The 25,815-nt window shown below is 36.6% G+C and overlaps 1 protein-coding gene and 1 long non-coding RNA gene across 3 annotated transcripts in view; one reads left to right on the top strand and one right to left on the bottom strand.

Annotated features, from left to right (window-relative positions):
- The window catches only part of SMYD3 (SET and MYND domain containing 3), a 663,517-nt gene that overhangs the window by 269,308 nt on the left and 368,394 nt on the right, over positions 1–25,815 (top strand). The gene's annotated exons all lie outside the window — the stretch shown is intronic.
- LOC124248237 (uncharacterized) lies at positions 729–24,489 on the bottom strand. Its single transcript, XR_006890954.1, has 3 exons — positions 24,427–24,489; positions 8,251–8,353; positions 729–984 (listed from the first exon to the last, which is right to left on the bottom strand). It is a non-coding gene; the product is annotated as an uncharacterized LOC124248237 (long non-coding RNA).

The following is a 25,815-nucleotide window of genomic DNA, read 5'->3' as shown; positions in this document are numbered from 1 at the left end:
ATCCAGTGCTGAGGTCTAGATTGACAACTTCCTTTCTCTCCCTTCTGTGGAATAGGTTTATTCTGATTCACTCTAAGGATTTATTCTGATTCACTCCTTTACTTTTTCTTCATCTTTTTCTTCAAAAAAAATTTTAATCACGCAGAAAATATGAAGGGATAGGATAGAAAGTGTATCACCTAGATTCATTAATTGTTAGTATTTTGCCATAGTTGCTCTGTGTGTGTGTGTGTGTGTGTGTGTGTGTGTGTGTGTGTGTGTGTGTCTTGAAGTCAGTTGCAGATATCACGACTCTTGACCATGGATGTTTGGCTGTGCATCTTCTGAAAATAAGGACGTTCTCCTTTATAACCCAATACTGTATCACACCTTAGAAAATGAATAAGAATTCTCTAATATTTTATCTAAAACCTAGTCCATATTCAAATTCCCCACTTGTCCCTAAATATCTTTTATATGTCCCCCCCCCCCAAATAACCATATAAATAATGTAGTGATGCATTTTAAAAGATTTCTATTTGTCATTAGAGCTATTTGGGTTATTTGGTTCACCATAGTCTCAGATATGGAAATATACTTTATTGTTTGGCTTTTTCTGAAGGCTGCTCTTGACTTTGTTTTTCATAGTAGTCAGAAGTGCCTCATCTTTTGCTCTCTATTCACTTGTGGTTTGCTTGTTATTTTGGTATGAAGTTAAAGGATTATAGTTTAGTTGAAAAAATATTTTTATGTCCTTTTTAAAGAGTTGTATCTCTCAAGAGGAAGATTCAAAGGTGGTTAGCTCATTGACTTTCATCCAAATAGTTATAAATTTTAAGTTTTGTCAGGTAAGTGGACTGACCTCACCTAGGATTCCATCCCTGGGTATCCTTTTTTAAAAAAAGACATTTGGCTTTACGGAACAAAACCAATTTTTTCTTGGACTTTTCTTTGGGCAGCTGAATTCCGTTGATCCTTATTGTGTCTTGCTGCTGGTCAACTCATCTGCATGAAGATAGAACAGAGAATGATGAAAATTAAGAGTGATCCAAATTACTTAATGAGGAGAAGACAGATGGATAAAGATTTCTTTTTTAATACAAAAGTAGCCTAAGGTTGCTACTTATTACTGTTAACTTTCTTTAGGGCTTAAGACTTGATGAATTTAGTGTTGCCTGACATATTTTTAAGATGGCTTAGGATTGAAAAAATATATTGCTGTTGAATAATAAAAAGCACCAAGTAAGAAATATGGATGTGCTGCTTCTTTTTGGTGATTTCATAGTTATTTATGTATTAAGCTACACACATGAAGCCCCCATGTTTGCGTTTTTCTTTGTCACTGACTTCACAGCAGCTCAGTAGGATTTTAAATATTTATATTTTATATTTTCCTGCACCTGCCCCATGACAATATACATAGACCATGCAAACAAAGATGTATTTAGTGAAGAGATTGTGAAACTGTTTTATTGCTGTCCTGATCTCCATCGGAAATGAAGCTACTTGTTCAAACACTGTTAGGCATGCTATCTAGCAGTCAGTAATTGTGCAGATTATAATCATGAGCTTCTCTTCAACATGTGTATGGCTATTGTGGTAATAACTGGTGAATCATTGCATTTTAATTTGAATGAATAAAAATTAGAAAGCTCAGCAGAAGCATTCTTTAGAGAGGTAAAAATCTAAAAAAAAAAAGGAAATAAGGTATATCCATGAATTTTAGTGAAAAAATGACTTTGATGATAGAATGTGTATATATCCTTTCATAGTACTACTGACATAAAGATGGGCAGGTAATTTTTTGGGTTCAGCTAGTTTAGCTGCCAAATGACTTTTCTGTATCCTTTTTTGTTTATTTTTTAATTATCATTCTTCATAATCAGAAGGTTCTGTTTCTTGATTTTTAGACCTGTACCTAAACATCCCAGTAGCTATCTTTGGAAGGTTTTTAAAATATTTCATTGACCATTGTGGAAAATGTTGGATAGAATGGAACCATCTCTTTTCATGGCAGGACCCAATGCTCTAAAACATTTTCTATCTTAGCTCTACTTCTTGGGGGCATATTTACTGTATGTTTATTTACTTCAGCACGCTGATTTTTTTTTTTTAAGATTTTATTTTTCCTTTTTCTCCCAAAGCCACCTGGTACATAGTTGTGTATTTTTAGTTGTGGGTCCTTCCGGTTGTGGCATGTGGGATGCCGCCTCAGTGTGGCCTGACGAGAGGTGCCATGTCGGTGCCCAGGATTTGAACCAGTGAAACCCTGGGCCGCCAAAGCAGAGCGTGTGAACTTAACCACTCGGCCACGGGGCTGGCCCCCAGCATGCTGACTTTTTAATTCTTTGTTTTTTATCTTAACTCCTTAATGCATTTCACTTTTCTTTTCATATATAAGCTGATATTATGAACTTACCACGTTGATTTCAAACCTCATCTCTTTGTCTTTTCTCTTTGTTTTACCCCATGTACAGTTAATAGAGAGTTCTGCCTGTTTTTCCTTTGAGGTATTTTACCATGCTTGGCTTAACATTCTAGCAAAGAATAGACACTTCCTACCTAGATTTCTATGACGTTTGACACTTGTCTCTTTCCTCTTCAGTCATCTCACATGCTTTACCAAAGAAATCTTTAAAAAAATATATCATCTCCGTGCTGATTAGTGCCCTAGGATGTGAAGTTAATCTCGGACTGGATTTTTCGACATCATTGTTCCTAACTTGGTGTTATAAAGACCATGTTTCATTTAGGCCAAACTATCACTTCTTTCAAAAAAAAAAAAAAAAGAAATAAAGAAAGCCTGGCTGATTCTGGAAGGTGGGGAGAAGGAAAGTATGTGTTTAGTTCAGTACCTAGAAGATTAAACCATGACCAATTAATTGCATCTTTGGCTTCCTGGCCTGTTAGAAGGAGGATTTTAGTGTTACAAGAGAGCCACCAAACAGGGCAGGTTATGGGAGCCAATTCTGCAGAGCTCTTGCTGGCAGGAGTTCAGAAGAGATTATAAATTAGGATACCCAGGGTACCACCAAAAGGCACTTCTTGAAGGAAGAAGAACTGTACTGAGTAAGAGAAAGCTACAGGATAGGAGGAAAAGTTCTTTATTGATAGGCAGATTTAAAACTGGGGTTTACTCAAAGCCAATGACCATTACAAATGTTCCAGTAGTCCCAAGGATCATGGGAAGATCATCAAGCTGGAGGGAGGGTAGGGCCATGGAGGGGAGCATTAGGATGGGACTGTTCTTGACTTTTGAAGAGGGCCACCATCCTAGCCTGGAAATTCAGGAGGTAGGGTAGCTCTGACACAAGCCAGAAAGCTGAGTATTCCACTGCCCTTGTTCTGGCAGATTGGGGAGCATGGGGCCTGAGAATGTCTTGCTCATTTCTGCCTTCCTGTTTTGCCCCTGTTGTTCTCTTGAAATGGATTCCCTTCTCCTAACCCTTTACCCAGATGTCGCATGTGCTATAATGGCATGCACTTAGGAGGTAAACTGACCTTGGCTTGAGTTTTGTCTTCTTGCTGATGAGCTGGGTGACCCTGGCCAAGTTACTCTACTGTTCAAAACCCCAGTTTCCTCCTTTGTTCATGTAAGTATTAATATGTTCTCTGCTGGCATAAAGATTGAAAAGTCTTTCCCTCAGCTTTTTGACTTAGAAAACTGCTTTTGTCAGCACTTGTAGTTACTGAGTAAAAGAATATAGGAAATCTTATGTATCTGTGTATATATAATATGAAATTTAGAGGAACGTTTAATGAAATACTAATTTCCATTGGCAAGGTTCTCTTACTTTTATTTATTTCTCTGCATCCTTGATCCTTCAGTCTGTCTGAAAATCACCTGTCGCAGATGGTACTAGAAACTCCTTTTGTGGGACAGACAGTATGTTCTGATACAAGAGAAATGATATTCCAGGAGGCCCTGTACTTTCTGAAGGTCATCAAAGGAGAGCAAGTTACTGAAATCTATCCCTAACATCCAAGCATGTCCTATCCATGTTTGTATGCTCTGTGCTTGGTGCATATTTGTCAAATTGTTGAAAAAAGGATAATTTTCTTTAGATTAAATTAAATTATATGCTTTTATTATAACTGTCCTCTGTGAAAATACTGACTAGATTCATCAGATATTTATGGAAATGCAAAACTCTTGATCTAAAAATATTTGTGAAACTTAAGTATTTTATCATTCAGCCTGTCAGTACTTAAGAGACCAGTAAGGGCTGAAGTTCTGAGTTGAAATTTAAAAATCTATTAATAGAACTTCAAAGAAGACTCTGATATATTTTATTTATTAGTACATTTTTCTGATTGCAAAATATGTAATAGTTAATGTGAAAACACAAGGAAGGCATAGAAAAAGTAAAGAAAGGAAATAAAAATCACCCCAATTACTAATACTTTTATATATTTTCCTCCACTATGTTTTCTAAGCATTTATATATTGGTTATTTTGTTCCGTTGTTTTTCCTCTTAACATTATATGAATTATTTCTTTTTGTAAAATATTCTTAAAAATACTTTAATAGTAGTCATCATATAGCTGTATCATTATTCGTTTAATCATTCTTCTAATATTGGGCATTCAAGTATTTACTATTTTAAGTATAGCTGAGATAAATATCTTTTGTTGGCATCTTTGATTATTTCCTTAAAATAGTTTCTTAGTTGTACAGTTACTATGTCAAAATATAAAACATGTACATTTTAAGAAAGTTTTGTTACATATCATCAGTATTCTTCAGAAAGGTTTAGTTTACAAGCCTGTGTTTTTTGCAATGTGTGATGGTATTTTTATCTCGCAACATTCTTACCAACACTGAGTGTTGTGATAAAAAACAAAGGCTTAGGACTCTGATTTGTTCATCTGGTCTGTGTTGCGGATGTAATCCACGTTAACTAGGACCTTTGTTGTAACTAAACAAGTACCTGAGGTAATATCTATATTCTTCTGTAATGTTTCTCTGTTACATATTGATGTGGCTGTTTCTACCACAAGATTGTACAAGAATCACATTTTACTCATCTTTATGTGGCCACAGAGATTTGTACACAGTAGATGCTCAATAAATGTGGAAACTGATTATCACATTAATACCCACCTAGATGGATTCTACTACTTATTAACCTATCTGTGCGTATACTTTAAGCAAATAACTCTTTCATCGGAAAGTGTCACATAAAGTTTCTGGGTCTCATTCTTGTTTTTGTGTGAAGAATCTATTTGTGTAGGATATATTGCTATATTTAAAATAAGAATTCTTATCCCCTCCTTCCAAAGTCAATGTTAATATTGTGTGTATGTAACTTAGCTTGTAAATTACATGAGAAGCACCAAGTAATTTACCTTATAAGCACTGCCCTCCTGAAAGAATCCCATGTTGTACTGTCAGTGCAGAGATACTAGAAACTGTTGCCAGTAGTTGGTAAGAATGTAACCAAGCCGTGGCCTTGAACAGAGATGTGAGGTGTGTATTAAAGCGGTTTCTGAAAATCATTTGCTTTTTGTGTTTTATGGCAGTACCTTGTGGGTCTGCAGTTAGAATGATAATTCATGGTAATTGCTTTCATCTCCCATGAGGTAGCAGAAATCAATTCTAAAATGGCAGAATGAAAGGGTATAGCAAATAAAGTCAGTGAGCTGTCAAAGAATTTTTCTCCATCAAACAAGTCCTAAAGCACCCTGTGTTATACTGACCTCTCATTCTTCTTTCTTACAGTCTTATGCTGATTTGGTTCCTGCTTTTTTTTCCATAATAGAAAAATTAACACGTTTGGTCAATGGAACAGAAGGTATTTGAAAATAATACCTTGGAGCAGTGTCTCAATCTTCAGGAAAATGGTGACGAGGAAATACAGCATCGATTGCTGTTGCTAAGCAACGGCTTTCACAGCAGATGAGCACGGGACAGTGGTGGTGTCAGCCAGCACACCATGCAGGGTAGAAAGCAGTGCAGCACCGTGACATTTCTGAGAAGTCAGAGCCCTGCATTTCCTCTCTCCTCACAATTTTCTGTGCTCAGTATTTGAGAGGTTAAGATCATATTGTCAAAATATAGACTGAACAATTTGGAGCACTCCCGGGAGTTTTAGAGAGCTGTGAATGGATTTGTAGGAGCCAACTCTAAAATAATCCGAATTCCTATTTTTTTTCAGAAATACTATTAATTTTCCCGTTCATGCATTTGTCCATTCATTCATGCATATGCTCACACATTCGTTTAGCCAATATTCAAGGCGTTGTGCTGCTCTTGAGTCTGTATCTCTTGTATTGCTGACGTATGCACTGCAGGTGTGATGGTAGGAAATGAGAGGTGCCATTGCAGCAGTGCAGAGCGAGGTAATGAAGAGCCTCTTGGGCCTTCCTCCTAAAACGTAGCTCTCAAGCTTTAGGGCACATGAGAATCTCCTGGCAGCTTGTTAAAAGATTTCTCAGCCCCACTCCTGGTGATCCTTTTGCCAGAGGTCTGGAAGGTAACTTAGGAATGTGCATTTTAAACAAGCTTCCTGGGTGATTCTGTTACTGATGGTAGGAAGACCTCTCTTGAGAAATACTGAAGTAGAGAGATTAGTGAAGATTTCATCACTGTTACCAGGCAAGATGTCACTTGTCAGTTTTAATTCATTAATGCAGAAACTACTTGCTGTGGTTTTGTTTGTTCAATCTGTGTCTCTTCCAACTTGATTCTTAAGTCTCTCTGTGTTAGAACTGCTTTTGATTCGGTCGAGTTAGACTGGTTTGGCTTCCTTCCAGAGCCTGCTCTTTGGCTATCTCTCAGGAGGGTGTTGGAGGGCAGCCCAGCATTGCTGCTTGTGCCTCACCCGAAAGCAAGAAATGGGAGTTTGTATGTAAAGTACACAAGCCCTATCCAAATAATCGGAAATACGGGCACCAAAGACAGAATTTTCAGTCTGCCTTTCATTGAAAGCAAAACACATACAAGCATACCCCTGAACCAGCTGGTCACTGATTTTTTTATCCCAAAGCTTATAACATTTCAGTAGTCTGTCAATTGTGAATCTGGCCAAAGCTTTAATAAAATCTTACGTGTTTATAAATTATTTGCATACATTAATGAGCAATTATTGCTTATACAATGTTTTAGTAAGTTAACTCTTTTTTTCTTTCTCTAGTTATATATGCTCCAAAGCCCAGTTTTGAACTTAATTAGATCATGTTTGAGATCTTGGCCTATGCTGTGTAGTGGTATAGATGAACACATGGCTTTTATTAGTTTATGTAGTTTGTTAACCATTCCTCTATCAAACTAAATGACTTATAGATGACTTGTACATTTAAAACTGTTCAAAAGTTATTAAGGTCTATAATTTATCATCACTAACATTTCTGACCTTGTTCTTGGTTCCTCACCAGAATGATGTTCATTGAATGTATCTGACCCAGTGGGAAGAAAATTAAGTTGCACTAAAGGCATTACCAGTATGAGTGGAGAGGTTTAAAATGTTGGCAGTAATCGATAGTAGAACTTAATTTATATACTTTATAATGGGGACATTTTTCATTACATTTAAATTTTCCAAATTGCTTCCACTTTTAAATTAGTTGCCCTCATTTCAGACCATACTCAACAGTGAAATAATATATTTTCTGAATCTAAACCATGGTATATGGTTTGACCTTTGTTTGAATCACATAGTAAAGATCAAAATGAATTATGCCTGAGTGGAAAGGGATTTTTATGTTGCCCTGCACTGTTTTCCCTCATCCCACATGCTGTTTAATATTATTAATTCAGCTTGAATGATGATGAGCCAAAAAACAACTTTAGTTGGTTTTGGCTAATGCATTCTTGGACGTTATAAAAGTGCCTGTAACACCTGAATGGTTCCACGTAAATGGCAATGCATTTTAATTTTGTCCACAAGAGAAAATGCAATATGATTGCCTACAAGCAGCAGAGAACAGGTTTCTGGATGTATGTTCTTCCCTTGATGCAAATATATAACTTCCATTAGTCCTAATAGGGGCTGCATATTTGCATCCAGGAATTCAATATTTAGAATTTGACAAGCAATGGATATTTGAGAAGTTATTACTGAACCTTTCGAGTAAGTTGAAAGACATAAATGACTTTGAATCCTGGTGAAGTGTAGTAATCCCTTAGAAATGAACTATTCAGAATATTTAACTCCGTTATCAATGAAGTGTTAGTGAAAAGGGAACTGGCCACATGTTTAGATTCTTTTCACTTGCTAGTGTCTATGTATGTTTTACAGTTGCGTCAGCTCCCTGGTAATGCACCTTACCACGTGAAGTCAGGGGAGTAGTCTCAGCCTCGTTCACAGTGCCCGGGCCTCTCACACTCCCCTTGCTTGTTTTGCTGGCGTTATAACGGCTCTTGTAGCAGCTCTGTTGTAGAAACAAAAAATACGTGCAGAGAAATAGCTGTGCTTCAGTTAGCCTATGAGGTAAAGATAAGTACCATTGGAGAATTATTTCACATGATACAGATACAAAACAAAAATGTCTAACCTTACTTTATAGAATAGATGCATCTGAAAAGTTTCTTGTCTCTCGAATTTTTGTGATTGAATTGATTTTCCATTATATTTTCTTAGTATAGCTAGGGAGATACTCATCTAGATGAAAAGCCATTACACCAAGATATAGGCAATATTACATATAAGAAAGCTTCAAGTCTCTTGAGACTTCAGAAGTCATAGATTTATAGGTAAATAATAATTTTTCTAATAAAACATGACAGCTCCCAAATAGCTGGGCTTATTTTTACGTTTGACATCCTGAAGGAAAAATGACTCAATAAGCTAGGTTGGAGACTCACCTGGGAGGTCTTGACTGCATAGCTCTTTGTGAGGGCCAGTGTCACGGAGGAATATGCAGGTTTAACTGAGTTTAAGTGAGACAGTAGTTTGGAATGTGCAGGGACTTATCAGATAGGCGTAGGACAATCATTGATCAGTTCTCTCAGAAAACCTGAAAACTACAGGTTTCTGTAAATTATTCAAGTTCAATTTCCTGTTTTTAATACTATACTTGTGTAGTTTTAAAAAATGCCTCAAATTGGACCTAAATGTACAAATATAATTAACAGTACTCAAAACAGAAATTTGAACTTGAACAGAGTTAATATGAAAAGTGAGAGCTGTACTCTAGTACTGGGCACTCATTCAGTTTAAAAATATCGTGATTTTCTCCTTGATTGTAAAGGTAATGCATACTCATTTTAGTACATGGGGAAAATCTAGAAAAATCTGAAAAAATTTTAGGATCTGTGTTTTAACCTGTAGAGGTAGCTACAGTTTTTCTCTGTTTATGTTGGGTTTTTTTGGTTATTATATAATTTGGTATCACATTGTATATAACATTTTATGTGCCACCTTTTCATTTGTTGTTATGTTGAAAACAATTGTCTCATTTCATTAAAATTCTGTATAAATATGGTTTTTAATAGCTAAAGAAAATCTAATTGAAAAATTGTTAAAATTAATAGAGTTCTCTTTTGTTTGGGTTATTTCCAGATTTTGGTAATATAATTAATATTGTAATAATTTTGCCTCTACTCTCATTTATCTTTTCCTTACTCATATTTTTCTTAACGTCTCCTTCTCTTGATAACTTGAATGTTTAGTATATTCATCTTTTTTAAAATTAATAATGAAAGTCTTTGAGGCCATGAATTTAATAAGCACAGCGTTGACTGCAGCCTCTACTATGAGTTCTTTTTGTTAGTTTCTAAGAAATATGTTATTGTAGATCAGCAGTTCTGAGTTTTCAAATGGATGGAATCTTGGGTTTATGTTCAGTAATTTCTAGTTTCCAGAAAATGTTCAATGCGTTTATGCTGTTTTGTTTTATGAGTGATCAGTTGTTCCGACTCTTTCATGGACATTTTTTCAAAAAATTCAACATTGTTTGGAGGATGCAGAGTTGGTGTAGTTAGTAATCCAGCCTTGTAGGTGAAATCTTCCGTAGTCGTGTTTGTGGATTGGTCATTGTGTTCCACAGTCTTCACCTACAATTTTGTTTTTGTTCTTACTCATTTCTAACAGCTTTTGATTTTAATATTTTGATCTTGTATTACTGAATGATGAAAAGTTCACAGTTGTTTCATTATGGGATTGGTATAAATATAAATTGACCTGTGTTCTTGATTTTTGCCTCAAATTTTGTGTTACCTAATAGTAATTTGTTAACCCTGCTTTTGTTCTGATTATGTTTGACATAATGTTGCCCACTCTCTAATTTTTAATCTTTCTATTTCATTTTGTTTCTTGACCCTATCTTAGGTTCTTTGTCCCCGTTAAGGAGAGTTAAAATAATTTACATTTGTTTTAGCTACTGACAGGTGTTTTTATGTTTTCTATATGTAATGCTTCCTTGCTGTTTTGCAACGTGAATTTTGTTTTGTTTGCTCTTGTGTTCTTCTGTGATTGGAAGTTAAATCTAATTATGTGATCTAAGAACTAAACTTACATTTAAAAAACAGTATATTTTATTATGATTTTTCCTGCCCCCAGTTTCTAAGATATAGTCTTCTAAAACCATGTTATTGGTGAGTTTTAATTTTTTGTTACATACTGTCTCCTTCAAGCATTGTGTTTTACTTTACCACGTTTGTAATCATTATTTAGACTTGACTATTTAACTGTCATTGTTGATTATCATGTGCTATAATACTTCAAATTCTCAATTTTCTGGTTCTTCATTTCTTCTCATCTGGTAGTCAACAGGATAATAACAGCAACAACAACAGCCAACATTTATTAAGTGTTTCCAAAGTGCTGTAGGCGCTGTGCTCAGCCCTTAATATGAGCTAACTCACGTTTAATCTTCCTCACGCTGCTCTGAGGTGGAGCCCATTAAGACCTCTACTATATGGATGAGGAAGTGGAGCCACTGAGAGCTCAAGTAATTTGTCCATGCTCACAAATCTTCTGGAGCCAGGACTCCAGAAAAATTCATGTCTCTCTCCCTCTAGGGTCTATGCTCTGAAACATTATACTCCTACTTCCCCACCTCTGGAGACTGGAAAAAAATACACACACATATTTAAGAAACTTCGGGGTAGATGGTAAATTTTCTGAACCTTTGCATGTGTGAAAGAGTGTCTTTGTGACCTTTAGACATAAAACATCAGTTTAGTTCAATATGAAATTCTTGTCACAGCCTTTTTCTTCAAGAGAAAAGTAAAACTGTCTCCATCGTGCCATCATTTTACTGTTGCAAAGGGAACTTCCAAGCCTGATTTTTGTTTCTTCCTGTGTTCCCCTCCCCAACCTAACCCGCCTGTGTGTTATTAGAATTTTTTTCTTTAACCTTAAAATTAAAAAATTTTGCTCAAGTTTGTCCAGGTGTAAGTCACTTTGAATTAATTTTGCCTAAAATTCTGAAGTCCTCTTTGATGTCACATTTAGATTTTTTTTAGATTAGAAAAGATTCTTGAATTATATCTTTGCTTATTATTTCCATTAGTTTTGGTTCTTCTTTGGAAGCAACCCTTATTCATTGCCTAGATTTCTTCTCCTTCGCCTCATACCCATTGTCTCTTTCCTAGCATGTAGATCTTCTCTCTCTCCTCTAGAACAGAGGTCAGAAAACTTTCTGAGTCAAATACTAAATATTTTATGCTCTGTGGACCAAGAGGCAAAATTGAGGATATTATGTCACTACTTATATAGCAAGAGAGAAACAAATTTCTATAGTTTTTTAATTGATGAAATTCAAAATATAATAATAATAATAGAGTACAGTTTGGTTTGTTTTTTGTTTTTTTGATAATACAGATCTAATGAGAAGAACAGAATTCTTTTGTGGAGAGGTAACTTTTTGCTTAATTGGGGCTCAAAGTTCCTTATCATTCATTGATTGTAATAAAAACCATTCTTGTCCCGCTGGGCAAAAACAACAGGCAGCAGGCCAGATTTGGCTTTCAGGCTGTAGTTTGCTGACCCCTGTTAGAAAGTCTTAGAGAATTTATCAGATTTGTCTTCTGTTCTTCAGAATTGATTCTCTATATTGTTAGTTTTCCTTTTTATTGCCTTGAATGTGAATTTTAAATTTCCATTTATTCTTTTAAAATCTTAGCCGTCTTTCTTTACATCTCAACTTGTTGGCTTTTCGTATCCTTGTTTTCAGTTCTGTCTGGAGCCCCGTTTTCTATATTCGATTGGTTATACCAATCAGAAGTCTTCTTAAAATAGTCACAGTAAGTCATTTTCAGATGATTTCATATATATTTCCTGAGGAATGTGCACCTTATCCTAAAGCTTGCAATTTTCATAGGCTCGTGCTATGTTTTCTACTTTATATTCACCTTTCCATAAAGGCAAATTCACGTCCAATCTGTCTCAAAATTCAGACAAACAGACACGTAATTTGCCTTGTGTCCCCTCACTGTTTACATACCCTTCTCATATTTTAAGCTAAGAGTGTGTTGTTTCACCTAGCTTCTCACTCGTGTTCCCAACTCTGTCTCCTAGTGTGACTTGGCTAGAATGAGGCATATTCTTTCCTGTCATTCTATATTTTATAAAATTTTGAGAATGTGAATTTACTTCTTTATCATCAGAGGTCATTTGCATGTCTTATTAACTGGACCAGTTAGTGCAAAACAACAACCTCAAACAAGTCTTCCTTCCCCAGCTCTTTAGCATTAGTTCCTTTCTCAACCTTATTAATGTGATTCCTCTGAAAACTTGAGGTTGAGTAATAGATGTAGTAAAAAAGTGCCTGTCAACCCAAAAAAGCAAATCTAAAATGAAAAATTTTCTTAAGCAAATCCTCCCATACCAGATCCATGTGATTTATTTTTCTTTGTTCCACTTAGAAATGAAAAGTGTTTCGTATCCCCTAGTTATAAATATGTAGACGTTAGAGCTGCTGCTTTTTAAGTTTTTACGTTCTTCAGTCTTTCTGTGGATGCTCTTTTAGCTTTTAGTCTTCACAGGTGTCCTTGATAAGTGTTACCATAAATGACCCTTCTCCCTGGGTCACATTCCTATCATATGGTTTGTTTCCCCATCAGCTTTGTTTAGTAGCACCCAATCCATTGTCTTTTTCCACTCCTTATTCTGTATTTTAGATGGAAATTAGAGGACACATACTTAGGTGTTGCAGCTTGGAGCTCCAGGAAATCTTAAGGTTTACAAACTAGGATTAACATGATGACATGGGCCAAGGTTAAACATGAAAACATGGAAGAAGATGCAATGTAAATAAGAAAGAGAAAGATATATCTAGATAATAAGTAATGCGAATCTGATGGTGATGAAGAATAATTTAAAGAACAGTAAACATATATACCTGGGAATTCAGATTTTGTGATGTTTCACATGTTGTACAGCCTATTCATATAGCCCAGGTGTGGCAAATATTTCAAATTTAATTTTTCTGTTCGATATCTATTATTTGTATAGAAGTCACCTCTAATTATGTTTATTTTAAGTAATCTGAAGTCCAAATACCTGCCTCACGGGCTGTGGCATAGAATAGCATTCCCTGCTAATGTGCAATAATGAAATGTTTGGGAAACTCAATTTTGTTTCTTTAGAAAGCTTCTGAGTCTGCCAGCACTTTTGGCAAATCACTATTTCTGAAAAGGGAATTGAAAAATTAATATGGATTATATTACTATGAATTTGGCTTTTCATAGTTGTTAAATCAGCAAAATTGATACCGTTTCTAAAGCTATATTAAAATGTAATATATTTGCTCTAAAGAGGCTAAAGTTTTAAGGTTTTCCCAACCTTTTCTGAGTTTTATTAAAACATTAAATATAAAGTGCATTCTTTGCCACTGTATGATTAGTTATGTATTGGTCAGAATGACAAATTTACTTGTCTGAGAAGATGCTGAGTTAGGAGTTCTGTTCAGGCTGTGCCCAAATTGCCTTTATGCACTACAGAGGATAAAAATCTAGAAATAGAATTGGTTATTGATTTTGCTTGTTTTGCATTTGTAGCAAGAGAAAATTAATACTTGCAGGCTTTCTTTCAAGCATACATGTTCTGCACAGAGTTTTCCTCTGTTGGTTTGTGTGGCTTTTTGTACCACTGGAACTTTCCATATGATGCTAACTCAATTTATTTCTTGTACATTGCATTCAACATTCCTAAATACCTGTTTAATTTAGTCAATGACTTCATTTACCCACAGAATTCATGTTGCTTTTACTTAAGAGATAATTCAGAACTCCTCTTGTTTTCTTCTTACAAGAGGATTTGATGTTGGTTATGTGGAGTATTGATTTCAGAGTAGATTTCCCCCCATTTTGATGTTTAGTTATGTATGATCTGGGCTAATTTTTTGCTTTTTAGTTTGTGATTGTTGTTTTATGGTAGTTTGAGTCACTGATAGTTTTCTGATTTTTTTGAGAATATCTAGATATTAGAGGCACATAATTCAGATTGTCAGGGAGGTCCAACGTTAAAAAAAAAAGGCAAATAACATTAGGTTTTTTAAAACCATTGTATAACTTTTTTCTTTTTATTCATTTTATGTTTAAATTGTTTCCAGTTTTTTATGGAATATATTATCAGTGTTCTATTTTTTCCTACTATTATCACATCTAATTGAAATTGTCCTAAGAATAAAGAATGTTATTTCATGCAAGATTTTCAATAGAAATTCTGGATCTTACTGTGAATGCCAACCAGAGATCAGTGAGGCCAGTTTTCCAAGTGTGATAAAAAAATCTTAGCTGAGGTGGAAATTCTAATATGTGGGAGCCTTGGTTTTCCTTTTGAAATAAAGTGAAGATATGGATGGTAGGTAACTCATCATTATCACTTACATTGACTATTTTCTCAGCTTCTAGCTTTTAATTTAACGTTATGATCCCCATTTTACATTTGAAGAAACTGAGACTTTAAAAAGTTAAGTAAATTGGCTTAACAGTGGTAGAGCTGGGGGTATTTTAATCCATTTTTGTCTGATTCCTCTTATGCAGGAATTGAACAAGAGTAGAGCTGTATGAGCCTGTATCCTATCACTTACCTTCCTCTTCTCCTCCAGAGAGATGTGCTTAGGCTGGGCATGGGTGGACTGGATGGCCACTAATGTCATCACCTCCTTTTAAGTACAAAAACCTCTTTATTAGAATCTTCATAGATCTCACCCTCCTGGAGTACTTAGACCATTCACAAATAAAGAGGCAGACCGTGGCCAGGGGACAGTAAATTTAGTCTAGACCAGAGCAGGCTCAAAAGATGCCCCCAAACAATAAACTGCTATCTCAGGAATTAAGTCTGGCTTTCAGGTTAATATAGTAGAAGATAGTTCTGGCCAGATAAATTTCTCCTCCAAATTAACTTATGTTTAAAAATTAAAAGCCAGTAGATTCTGAATGAAGACCTGAAGGGTTCACCCATATGTGAAATTAATGAACATTAACCATTTATTTTGAAAACTCCTAGAATTTTTGTTCTTAACTCCTGATGCTTGACTGTATTCTAAAATGTTGAGCGTGTAGGTAAATGACTTTTTGAGTAAATGAGTTGGAGTTATATCAGAATTTCCCTCTTAAAAAGCTAAGTTATGTCATTTGGAAGAAAAGTGGGGATTTAAGCTCTCATGCCATTTAGGAATATATACATGACGTGATGAGCAGGAATCTTGCTAAAACAATGAAGCAAAAAGGCAAATTAAATAAGTGGTGAGCATTTACAGAATTATTGAAGGTAAGATTCTTTGATTTACAGTTCCTGTGGTGCATTTGAATCATTCTAAAGAGATAGGCTAATTCAGTAGTCGTTTATGGAGTCCACACTCTACTGGACATAGTGCTAAGCCTCGGAAACATGAAGATAAAATACACAGTATCTGCCTTCAAGGAGCTCATATTTGAGATGGCGAGGATGACAGATAAGCTGTGGGGACTTTAGCAATAGCTGTTTCAGTGGAGTGTGGAGAAAGGAATTGGTGCAAAGAAACTTGATTTTAGAAATTGGCAGGTAGGAAATGGAGAAAGTAAGAGATTATAGGGAAAAAATAGAAAAAAAAAAGAGATTATAGGCATATTTTATTTGACCCACTTAGAGCTTTTTGGTTTTATCACCAGCATATAAAGCTTGGGAAATTTTACATAAACGTATTTCCAGGTTCTCTTGAAAGTCAGAAGAACAGGATACTCCGGGCTCTGTTTTCACTCATGACTGAAGTTAGCTGGCAATGCACTGTGGGTTTTGCCTTTAGGTGAGACTGGATCTCTCTCGTTCTCTGCCTGGCCCACTGATGATCTGGCCCCTAGATTTAGGTTGGAGTCTCTTAGTTCAGGGTGTTTTCACATCTTGGCAGTGAGGGGAGCAATCAAATGAAACAGGGGGAAGATATGGGTTAGGGGCGACCTGTTGGTGTTTTAAATATGAAAAGGATTTGAGACTGTTATTTACTGAGGGAGAGGAGCCAAGATCAAGTGAGAGACTGGACCCAGGGGAAGGGGTGTATTATGGGCTAAATTGCCTTCCTCCAAAATTCATATGTTGAAGTCTAAACCCCCAGTTACCTCAGAATGTAAATGTACTTGGAGATAAGTTGTTTAAGGAGGCGATTGAGTTAAAAAGAGGCCATTAGGGTGGAGCCCCAATCCAATATGACGGATGTCCTTGGAAGAAGAGGGAGAGACACCAGAGATGCCAACACACAGAGGGCTGGGCAAGTGAGGCCACAGCAAGAAGGTGGCCATCTACCAGCCAAGCAGAGAGGCCTCGGGAGAGACCAACGCTGCAAACACCTTGATGTCAGACTTCCAGCTCCAGAACTGAGAGAACGTAAATGTCTGTTGTTTAAGCCACCCATTCTGTGATATTTCATTATAGCAGTCTGAGCTGATTAATGTAGGGGGTTCTGGGGCGAGGAGAAAGAGGATAGTTGAGGTAGCAGAGAATGTTGACTCGGTGAGGGCAGGGACCTCTGATTGTTATCTAGGAAAACCCCCAGTGCCTTGTACACATCTGGCTCAAAGCTTAATGAATGCTTATTGAATTAATTTAATTGAAGAACCAGTACAAGGGAAACAAAGCCCCAGGGTCAGAGGGATTTGTTCTAGAGAAGGGAAGGAAAATTGAGAGAGTTCTTAGTTTCCAGCCTTTGTTTTCTGTGTGAAGAGGTTGAGGAGGGATTGAATTGGATTTGTTACCTTGGTATCAACATATTGTGTCTTTAGCACTGGAGACTTTAGCTTTATATATAAGCAAGTATAATACATTTATTGAATGGGAAAGGATTTGGACTGTATTTTTTGTCGGATGTATGAGGGAAAGAAGTAATTGTTGTCACAAACTGTTTTTTTCCAAGGAAGACTTGCATTTCTGAACCTGTGCTTGCATTTAATGCTTCACATCTTCATAGTTGATTAAAGAGAGGTGTAGGTTAGAGTAATTGAGGAAAGGCAGAAGCCTTTGGAAAAGAGTCTGAGAAAAAGGGGAACAAGTTGACTTGATTCCAATAGAACTCTAGCAGGTCGGATCAAGGCTTAGTCTGGCATTTGCAATAACAGGAGTCTGACTGGGCCAGAAGAACTTAGCACTAAGATATTAAAAGGCTACATAGGCCAATTAAGGAGGTCAGAAATGAAAAATGAAAAATGTAAATGAGAAAGGATAGACTTTTATTTATAAGAAAAGTGAATTTATAAGGCAGTGTTTCAGGAACTCAGGTACTATATAAAAGAATTTATATATGTATAAATCATTTTTTTAAAGTTAAAATACTTCAAATTATAAAAGTTCATTGTAGAAAATACTGGTAAGGAAAAGAAAATAAAAATGACCCATAAACTCACCATCTAGAAATAACAATTATTAGTATTTTGAAGTACTTATTTCCAGAGTTTTCCCTATCTATATGTCAGTATAAATCATTTAAAAATAGTTTTTAGTAAACCCAGAGGGCCTGAAGGAGAGTGATGTGAGCCAAATTACTATGCTTAGGCTGATATTTCTTGGCTTGTGGTTTAGAAGGTTAGAGCAGCTGATATTTTCATAAGCAGGCTCCATTTCTGGGTTTTGTCTGAACATTGTCATCATTATTTTGCTAATATCTCCTCTTTTACCAAGGTCATAAGGCCATAACACCTGGTACTGCCACATTCTTGATGGCCTAATTAAGTATTTTACATAAAACCAATATACCATCTGCCTAGGTTACAGATAGAGTGACCCAAATAATAAACTGAATTGCGTGTGTGTTCTTAAGCTGATTTAGAAATGAACCCACATTTTCTACATAGTAGAAAAATGCTGGACTTGCACTGGTTTAAAAGATGCTGCTGCTTTTGACCCCCTGTTAGTAGGGCTGACTCTTTGCCATTAGGGATAGTGATTTTTGCCATGTGTCCATATTCTCCCCTGGTATCCCTTGTTTCTAGTACCTTATATATGGCCTAATTGGGTAGTTAGAGGGGCATTCTGAGCTTGTATCAATGAGCAGATTCATTAACTTGTCTCTAGAAATTGCACTTGTTACCTTGGTATCACCATATTCTGTCATTAGCCATGGAAACTGCAGGTTTATATATAAGTAAATAAACTTCAATTTCCATTGGGAGACAGAAGAGAATGGAAAGACGTAGGTTTGATTCCATGTGACTTCAGCAAAGTAGCTTAAACTCTGTGAGCTGCAATTTCAGCTCCCAGTAAAATGGGGCTGATGATACCCACCTCACAAGGTTGTTTGGAGAACTGAATCAGATATAGGAAAAGCAAAGTGCCTACTACCCTTCCTCGAGATTAGTTGGTTATTCCCATCCTCTGCTCCTTCTCCATCACGGTGGACATCTGTATTCATGCCTGCCTAGCATCCATACCTCCCTTTTCTAGGGAATAGCATCCCCACGTTTGCTTTGGATAACTTCTCCTCTACCTTTGGGTAAAGACTTGGTGTAATTGTCAATTAGGATCCCTTGGTGAACATACAAACCAAGCCAGCCAATCAGATGTACTCTTCTGAATCTTGAGCTATGTGACATGATACTGCCATGATAATGTGTAGAATAGTATCCTGATGGACTATCCAGTAGTTTCTATGATTTAGAGCCCTGCTCTGCTCTGGCCTCTTAGAATAAGTACCTTTTTAAAATTTATTTTTATTTTTTGCTGAGGAAGATTAGCCCTAACATCTGTTGCCAATCTTTCTCTTTTTTTCACTTGAGGAAGATTTAGCCCTGAGCTAACATCTATGCCAATCTTTCTCTACTTTAATTATAATTATATGTGGGTCACTGCCACAGCATGGCTGATGAGTGGTATAGGTCCATGCCCAGAATTGGAAACTGCAAACTTGGGCCGCCAAAGCACGAACTTATCCACTACACAACTGGGTCAGCCCCCTCCCTTTTATTTTTATTTTTATTTTTAAACCTAAATTAGCTGGGTTGTTTGTATTGCTTAAGCCCAAAGTCCCTTGACTGATACACTTGATTGGGAATAATTTCACAAGCAGATCCATTCATTTGTTTACTGATTACTTTCCTCTTTATACACCCAGTGCTGGGTGCTGGAGGGCATTCAGAGAAGAAAGAGGTCAGCTTTTCTGCTCCCTCGCACTCTCAGTTCAGTGGCCTCATGGAGGATGTTTGGTTCCAGCACACTAGCTCACATGGACACAACCTGAGGCATAATCCCAAATTAAATCTGGAATTAGGCATAGTGACAGTTAATCTAACTCTAAAAAAGTTAATTAAGAAATTTTAAGTTATAAAACCCTCCAATGCCCATTCATTAATTATAGCCTTTTAAAGAACATCTGTTACTCTCAGCCTTTTCATTTGTTTCACTTAATTTTGTCTTTTTATTTATTCAGTCTGGTCAAGAAAAAGTGTCTTAATGGTTTTATATTAAAAAGTAGGTGACACTAGAAAATTCTGAGATTCTGCTGAAAATTGTGACCTTTGATTATTCATACTGGTAATTTATTTCTCTGTTTTATGTTGCTATTATAGCATGCAAAGCTGTAGACTAAGATCTAATAATTTAGAAGTGCCGGAGGCATTCTTGGATGAACATGACAAGCCTTTAATGACTATCCTAGATGTTAAAAGCCATTGCAATTGCTGCATGAATATTCATTGGAGAACCATTCATTGGTAGGGAAGAAGTTGTAAATCTTACAACATGTAAACTTTTTTTTTTTTTTTTAACAAATAACACTGTAAACCCTGGCTATTAAAGTATCTTCAGATATTTTCATCAAATTAATTTTGCCCCCTTTTCTTATAATAAACTTTGCTTATAGAAAGCAAATATGATTTCATTTGCCTCATCTGAATATTAGGAGTAAACAGGGTAGTGTTCAGATCATGTGAAATTGCTGACAGCTCTTAAAATCAGTCCTGCACTTTGCTCAGAGGCATTAATCACATTGCTGGTTACATCTGTTCTTGGCAAAGAGAACCTGCATTGACTGTGAATGGGGACCAGGTTGCCAAAGGCTTATTCCCAGTGTTATTCAGAGCAACACCTTGGGCTTGTCATTACTAGATGTGGCTATCTGTGACAAGAAGCTTATGGCTCATTGGCCTTATTTTCTTATTTTCTCTTGTTGAGAAAGCAAAGATTAACTGAAGGCAGGTCGGCCCCATGTTAGCCACATACTGTGCACAAGGCAAGCACATAGGTAGTAAAAATCAGTTTAGACAGTTGAGCTGGATTCAAATCCAAGCAGTTTGATCCCAGTCCACACTTTACCACAATTACAGTGTCAAACAGAAAAACAAATAATTTAAAAAACAAACCAAAAATGGTGTGTGATATGATTTAGTGTCGGAAAGATTGTATAAATTTTTAAAATAAACTTTTCATTTTAGAACAATTTAGATTTACAGCAAAGTTGGAAGATAGTACATAGGGTTCCCCTATATATCTCGGGCACAGTTTTCCTCATTATTAACATTTTGTGTTAGTATGGTACATGTGTTACAATTAATGAACCAATTTTGATACACTGTTATGAAGTAAAGTTATTCAAATTTCCTTAGTTTGGACCTAATGCGTTCTTAGTTTGTACCAGGATTCCACACAGGATACCATGTGACCCTTAGTCATCATGTTGCCTTAGGCTCCTCTGTGACAGTTTCTCAGACTTTGTTGTTGATGATCCTAGACAGTTTTGGGGAAACTGGTCAGGTATTTTGTAGAATACTCCATAAGTGAAAAGAAAGTAAGATTTGTCTGAAGTTTTCTCATGATTGGAGTAAAGTTTTTAGTTTAAGGAGGAAGACCACAGAGGTAAAAAGTACCGTTTTCATCAAATCATATCAAGGATATGCACTATCCAGATGACTTGTTGTTGCTGTTAACCTTGATCACCTGGCTAATGTAGTGTTTGCAGTTTCTCCCCTGCAAAGTTACTCTTTCCTCACCTTCCATACTGTCCTCTTTGGAAGGAAGTCACTATGTGCAGCCCAAGCTTAAAGAGTTATGGTCCACCTTCTTGAAGGAGGAGTATTTACATAAATTATTTGGGATTCTTCTGCATAGGAGGTTGGAGTCTCCTCCCATGTTTATTTACTTAGTCATTTATTTATATTAGTATGGACTTATGGATATTTATCTTGTGCTTTGGGTTATAATCCATTACTGTTTTATGTATGTTGTTGCTCAGTGTTGCAGCTTTGTCCATTAGGAGCTCTTTTGGTTGACTCCCTTATCCCTTTGACATATGCCCATTATCATGGAGTTTGTTTTTTGCACTTCCTTACTTTCTGGCATTACAAAATGCTTATCTTGTATATTTCCTGCTCTAGTCCTAGAATCAGCCATTTTTGCAGTGAGTCCTGGTTTCTTTTATTAGAGAATGGTATTAGAAACTAAGAGCTGGACCCTAGTGGTGCTTGTTCCTAATGGGGTGTCTTTGCTGCTAGGCTAAAGTTTTAACTCTAATTTTTAAGCTGCCTGGACTTTTATACTGAGCAGTACCGGTACTATTTCTGTTAAATGTTGTTAACCAGAAGTGTTATATAAATAGTTTTTAATTTGTTTTTCTTTGGAGAAAGAATGTTCTGTTATAGCTACCTCCAAGAATTGCCAAAAGTAAAATTAAAAAAGAGCACATGCTTTATAAGAACTTGCACTCATGACTCAGAATTGCATAATTATCTCCGTAAATTTGCCTTGATAATTTTTCAAGATAATTTTTAACCATTTTACACAAAGCAATGATTCCCTGGATGGTGATTGTGGAGAGTGCCTTTTTTGCTTTTCTTTTATAGTGGACTTTCCACTTATTTAATTTGGAGGAGAATTAGAAATGCAAACAGGTCAGCAATTGAAGTTAGCCTTGGAAGCTTGGCATTTACTATCTTAATTATACAATGAAAAAGAAAGATAAACTGCAGTATCTGTGCTCAGGAGTGATTTTCAGAATAGTTATTAATAATTATTAAACTATTGCTGCACAATCATTGATCAATCAGAACAGGAGAGCCACAAACAACTAGGAGACCACATCAAGTGCATTCTGGACCAACGTCACCCTGCCCAGGCCTAAAGAACTGCCAGAGATCTGAGAACTTCTGGCTTATAAATAATATGGGGTAGAAAATCTTGTAAATATCAGTGATATTTCTACAAGGGGAGTTTTTTTTAAGTACAGAAATGACAATGAAATTTATTTTTACTGGTGGTTAAGGTAGTGTTGTCTTCTGTAGGTGAGTGATGCATTACTCTGAGAAAAGCCTCTTCATTCTTTCAAGGTGAAAAGCAGCCTATTATCACAAGCAGCCAACCATTGCAACAGATGATGTCGACAAAGGCTCTGAACCCTTGGTTAAAAATTCAGCAAAATCAGAGTTTTCATAGAGCTTCCCAACCTGCTGTGGAGCTCTATGGAAGAACCCTTCACCCATTATAATAACCTAGGCGTGTGGTGATATATTCCAGTGACCTGCAGGGTCATAACTTAGTGAGAGGTGTTCTTTGTCAGAATAGAGAAGGTCTGAACCACAGAAGGTAAAATTTAGAAGAAAGATGAACTCTTTATAATATTGTTTCAGTTTGTCTGTGTTTTCTTGAGCAATATGTCATATGGCCTGGGAGTTCCTGGGCCATTTTGGGTTTTGGAGGGTAGGATGTAAATGTGCCTGTGCAACTGACAGAATGATGCATTACCCTGGAGGTGACTGGAATAGGGTCCAGATGTGAAGCATTTATGAAAATTTACCTATTGTCACAGAGGCCACATTACATTATGTGGGCCAGCACTGCAGTCCTGCTATCAGACTTTAAAGGAAATCTAACTAAAATTGAACTCTATTTCAAATATAGCTTTTTTTGTTTTCTAATGACATTGCATGCATTAAAAAATATTTTTACGTTCATTTTAAAAACCATTAACTTATTTGCTATTGCTTACTTCACAGTCACACAAGTCCTTTCTATCTCCTGGACTGAAGTAAAACCTTAGTGGCATAAACCTCTGTCACTGCCCTGGATGTCACACTTTTTATGGGCCAATCAATTTCCAGGAAACTATAATATTATTTCTTATATGCAACAGTTTGATGCCTTTTTTTGATCCAAACCTTCGCCGGGCATTCAGGAGAGGTTAGGGTGTGGTAGAGGTGAAAGACTTAACCTTTCAGCAGGCCAGGTGTCGTACAGAGAATTGCAGTGGTGAAAAACTGGGGATCTGTGGTAGAGCTCCTGCAAGAAGCTGCAGGGTTCTGGTTACAACTTTAGTGTAAGAGAATTAATCTTTGTTGTGCCGGAGGGACCAAGTGTAATTCTACAGATGTTTTTGTGGAAAAGCTTCAAAAAGGAGAAAGGGCAATAGTGTTGTCCAACAGAACTTTCTGATGATAGAGATGTTCCATATCAGTGCTGTGTAGTGTGATAGTCACTAGTCACATGCGTCTGTTGAGCACTTGAAATGTGAATGTGACAGAGGAACTGAACTTTTAATTTAATTTTAAATTTAAATAGCTACTTGTGGCTAGTGGCTGCCTTTTGGATAGCACTGCTCTAGACGGCTATGTTTGTCATGTCTATTCATGAGATAATGTCCGAAAAACTGTGGCATGGTAGAGACTCAAAAAATGTTAATTTTTCCTTTTAGGGAGTGTGTAGACCCACATGATACTTCATTACAGTGGCAGCCTGGAGGAGAATAAATCTTTTTTTTTTTTAACTTTCCCAATATGGCACCATTGCACACGTTTCTGTTAAATTTCCAGATGGACTCAGGAACCCTTAGAACTATGGAACTATACAGAAGTACACTGACACATACACCTCCCTTAATCACCTGTGCCCCCAAATGAACGAAAACGTAAATGATAAATTTGTATCCATTTTGTTCTCAAGTATGGGATTTGGTGAGTGTGATTTAGGATGCTTTACTACTTTAGCCATTTTGGTGTGTATTTTCCCCACCTTGAATAAAAGGAAAAGTCTGAAAGCGGACACAGAGGCAGGAAGGAAGGAGAAAGAGGCCTAGAATTTAGAAAGGACAAAAAGAAAGGGAAATACCTGCAGAGCTGAGAGTACCAGGAGAACTGTTTGCAGCTTGGAAGAACTGGTTGTGAATCTGGCAGGATATTTGCTGCTGTGCTGCTGGGTAGCTCCTTCCAGGACTCTCTCTGAGAAAGACAGAGAAGGTGACTAGGGATGTGGCTAATGTAAATGTAGGTCCGTCCTGCTTTTTTTGTTGACTCTGATTAGCAGTTGACTTGGATCTGGTTTATACTAGGGGAAAGAAGCCTGGAGAGAAATGTGGAAAGGACAAATGTGACAGTGGTGGGCAGGGTGCATGGCCTGGCTTTGCTGTCTCTAAATTTAGCAGGCAACCTTATTGAGCAAGGGCTCACCACTCGATGCCCATGAAGTGCCAGTTATTACGACATCAAGTTCTGGGAAAGGAAAACAGTTTTATTGTGAGATCCATCTGCAAGGAGATAGGAGGCAGTGCTCTCAGATCTGTTTCCCTAGTCCAGTGCTTGGGACAAAATTTATGGGATAAAAGGCAGGACAGTCTGAAGTGTAGAGATAGATGATTGGAGGTAGGGAGAAGTGAGGTAATTGATAATCTGCGTAAGCATAGTCAAGCTTCATGCCTCTTCATAGGACACATGTTCTCAAAATGGTGGTGTTAGTATGATCTCAGGTGGAGTTTTCAGCCCCTTGACGTCAAAGGGTTACTTACTGGGCATTTGTGCAGGCCCAGTTGGTGGGTTGGTAGTCTCAACCGGCCTGAACTGGACAAAGGGGTCTCAGTTCCTGAAAAAACACTTAATTACTCTCTGGATAACATGGGGTCAGTTTGGACTGGTCCTAGAGGACCCATGGTTACAAAACCACAAGGTCACTGCTGGGGCTGCTCTTTCCTCCTGTCCAGACACCTCATCCAGTACATTGCATAGCCTAGATTTTTACCTGAAGAGCACATGAAAAAATATCTTACAGTAAACATATTCTGAAGGTATATAAATCAGTATAGTCCAATTTTAAGCTCCAAATAGTTGGTAATTTAGCTTTTTTGGACATATCTTTTCATTAGTTATTCCTATTCCCATAGGATCTTATTGTATTTTAAATGTTAATTTATTCTTCTACATCTCTTCTTCTTTGCTTTTCCATCTCATTTACTTCAGATGTGTATTGTTAGCAATGTGACTCTGAAGTCATCTCCAATTTGTCAAGGACTGCAGTGCTGGATTCCCTTAACTAGAGGTAATAAATGAGATATGAAGATAAATACAGGCTAAGAATATTTCTAATAAGGAATATTTTTGTTTAACATGTTTTATTGGTCTTAATTAGAATGTAAAATGAAAAAATAATACTACCTCTCAGTTTTCTTAGCACAATTTGTCCTTAATTTGGTTCTATTTATTAGAATTCCTCAAAGACTTCCTATAA

The sequence above is a fragment of the Equus quagga genome, chromosome 12, assembly GCF_021613505.1.
Source record: "Equus quagga isolate Etosha38 chromosome 12, UCLA_HA_Equagga_1.0, whole genome shotgun sequence".
NCBI lineage: Eukaryota > Metazoa > Chordata > Mammalia > Perissodactyla > Equidae > Equus > Equus quagga.
The sequence above is the reverse complement of the archived record's forward strand: the minus strand, read 5'-3'. Positions and strand labels throughout refer to the sequence as shown.